At 42.4% G+C, this 3,148-nt stretch overlaps 1 pseudogene; it reads right to left on the bottom strand.

Moving 5' to 3' along the window:
• Positions 1–1,644: 1,644 nt before the first annotated feature.
• Positions 1,645–2,622, bottom strand: LOC129674089 (glyceraldehyde-3-phosphate dehydrogenase-like; annotated as a pseudogene).
• Between the last annotated feature and the right edge of the window lie 526 nt (positions 2,623–3,148).

Genomic DNA, 3,148 nt, shown 5'->3' on the forward strand with positions numbered 1-3,148 from the left:
CAGGCCACAAAGAGTGAAACTCATTGAGAATATTCAATCACTGCTGAGAAACCAAGTCCTGCCATCAGATCTGGTGGGCAGGGAATGGATTAAAATTGAAAAATAAAGTCAAGAGTCAGATCAGTGGTGAAGGGAATGAAGGAGAAAAATGAAATAAGTGCACCTACCAGTGTTGGGCCTCTGAAACTATTGCAAACATCCACAAAGGGGTGGCCCCACAGCATCCCCTCCCCCTCTTCAAAACATCATCCTTCCTTGCCTCTCCAAGTTTGCCACTTTTTCCTGAAGTGGCCACTGGTTTTTCTCTATTGAAACATTTCTTCTTCTCACCACTTGAGACTTGTCTGTTGTGTGAAATCCTCTCCTAACAGCGTTACTGTCCTCATTCTCCATCCTTCTTCCACATGACCCCACTGTCTTCCCATTTTTGGTGTCTGCTTACTTTTTCTTTTATTCAAGTTTCATTTTAATAAAAGTGGCATGTAAAAATAGTTTGATGTTAAGTAGTAGCTTTTAGTTTCCAAAAACAGAAGATTGGATTCTTTAGATAATCTTCTCAGCTAAAAACAATGGGGAAAGTTACATAATGCCATTTGACACATTAAACTTTTTTATATCGAGAATCTGGGGAGCTGAGGGAGGGTGGAGTTCAGTTAACAGAGTGTTTGCCTAACATTCAGGAGGCTGAGGGTTTGATCTCCAGGACCAAATAGGACAGAAGTCTATAATCTCAATGCTCCAGATGTGGAAGCAGAAGAGTCAGAAATTTATGGTCCTCTTCAGCTATATATCAAATTTGAGGTCAGCTGGGGATATTTGAGATCATGTCTCAAACAAAAATGACAGTAGAAACTGCAAATTATTTTATGAAAGCCATTCATAAGGTTTACAAGCATACATGTACATTTTATAAATATATAAGTACACATGATCATCTATGAGTCTAATATCTTGACAGCATTTGCTACATCTGCATTTGAGTTGTGGCTATATATTCTGCTAAGACAAGAGAGACAGAAGTCATGCCCAATATCCAAGATCTTAAAGGGGAGAGTCTTTATGTTAAATTGGGATGCCCCAGTGACAATCACACTCAGTATAGCATATCTAAACTCATTCTCCACTCCAACCAAGAGAGATTGTGACAAAATAGTTCTTGGAAATAAATATAAAGACATGTAAAAAAAAAACCTGTGGAATTTGATTTGTGGCCTTGTCAGCTTTTAGATAGTCTTGCACCCAGGTTCATAATATCTATAATGCAGACTCTAAGAACAAGCCAGCAAGAGACTTGGGCTAAGATGTGGTTGTGGTTGTTGGTACTTCCAATATCCCTAGAAGAAACATGCGTGCTTTCTTAACAGTATATCCATGCCAGAATTTGCGAGACTAACAGAAGTAACTTCCTTCTTTCCTTCTTTCCTTCCTTCCTTCCTTTCCTTCTTTCTTACTTGCTTTTGTCGGTGCAGTGAACTTTATTGATAGTATTCAAGAGAGCGCCACTCCCATTATTCTGTGGGTCTGGGGTGGAAACTATGAGGGAGATGTCAGTGTCAGGGGCTGAGTTGGGACAGGGACTCCCCAGCAGCCAAGGGCCTTTCTCTTGCTCTTATGTCCTTGCTGGGGTGGGTGGTCCAGGGCTTCTTACTTCTTGGAAGTCATATAGGCCATTAGGTCCACCACCCTGTTGCTGTAGCTGTCATTCATTGTCATACCAAGAAGTAAAATTTACAAAGTTGTCATTGAGAACAACGCGAGCCCCAGGATCAAAGGTGGAAGAATTGGAGTCACTGTTAACATTGCAAGAGACAACCTGGTCCTCAGTGTAGCCCCGGATGCCCTTTTGTGGGCCTTTGGATGCCTGGATCACTACCTTCTTGATGTCATTATACTTGGCTGGTTACTCCAGTCAGTATGTCAGATCTATGACAGACACACTGGGAGTAGGAACATGGAAGGCCATGTCAGTGAGCTTCCTGTTCAGCTCCCACAGCCTTGGCAGCAGCAGTAGATGCTGGGATGATGTTCTGGCCAGCCCCATGGCCATTACACCACAGCTTTCCAGAGGAGCCATCTACAGTCTTCTGGGTGGCAGTGATGCCATGGACTGTGGTCATGAGTCCTTCCACTATGCCAAACTTGTCATGGATGACCTTGGCTGGGGGGGGGGCTAAGCAATTGGTGGTGCAGGAAGCATTGCTGATGCCTTGAGTGAGTTGTCATTCTTTTCTTGGTTCACAACCATCACAAACATGTAGGCATCGGCAGAAGGGGCAGAGATGATAACTCTTTTGGCCTCATACCTCAAGTGGGCCTTATCCTTCTCCATGGTGATGAAGACATCAGTAGACTCCACAACATCCTCAGCACCCATTTGATGTTGACAGGAACTCGCTCCTGGAAGATGGTGATTTTCCTGTTGGTGACAAGCTTCCTGTTCTCAGCCGTGAATGTGCTGTTGAACTTGCCATGGGTAGAGTCGTACTAGAACATGTAGACCATGTAGTTGAGGTCAATGAAGCAGCCACTGACAGCAACAATCTCTGCTTTGCCAGATGAGCAGGCAGCCTTGGTAACCAGGCATCTAATATGACCAAATATATTTACTCCAGCCTTCACCATTGTATCTAAGGGATGAGGCTGGCACTGCACAAAGAGATGCAGCTGTCTCTGGAACAGAGAGGAGCAGAGAGCACAGAAGTAATTTTTAAAGACAGTGGTTACAAGGTACTCAATGTGGTGGGACTGCTGAAGAGGCAAAGAGATAAAATGAATGAGAATCAGGAAACACAAAAATTGAAAAGCATCCAGAGAGATGGCTCAGTGAGCAAAGACTTGTCACTAAATCTGATAACCTGGTTCTAGCCTCAGGACCCACATGGAGGAAGGTGAGGTGGGACTCCTCTGATCTCCATACACATGTGAAGCATAAACCCACACATACATGTAATTTTAAAGTATTTAATTGAGACAAGACCATATAGATTCTTAAAAGTGGAATTGTTAGACATGCATTTGGAAACAAACATATCATATTTAAAGAAATTAAAGAAAAATGAAATGCTTGTTAGGAAACATGACATTATAAAAAGTGATACAGATTCTAGAAATGAAAAATAAGCAAAATTTAAAGCTCAGTGGATATATT

Source organism: Psammomys obesus, unplaced genomic scaffold, assembly GCF_907164565.1.
Source record: "Psammomys obesus unplaced genomic scaffold, mPsaObe1.curated_primary_1811, whole genome shotgun sequence".
NCBI classification, from domain to species: domain Eukaryota; kingdom Metazoa; phylum Chordata; class Mammalia; order Rodentia; family Muridae; genus Psammomys; species Psammomys obesus.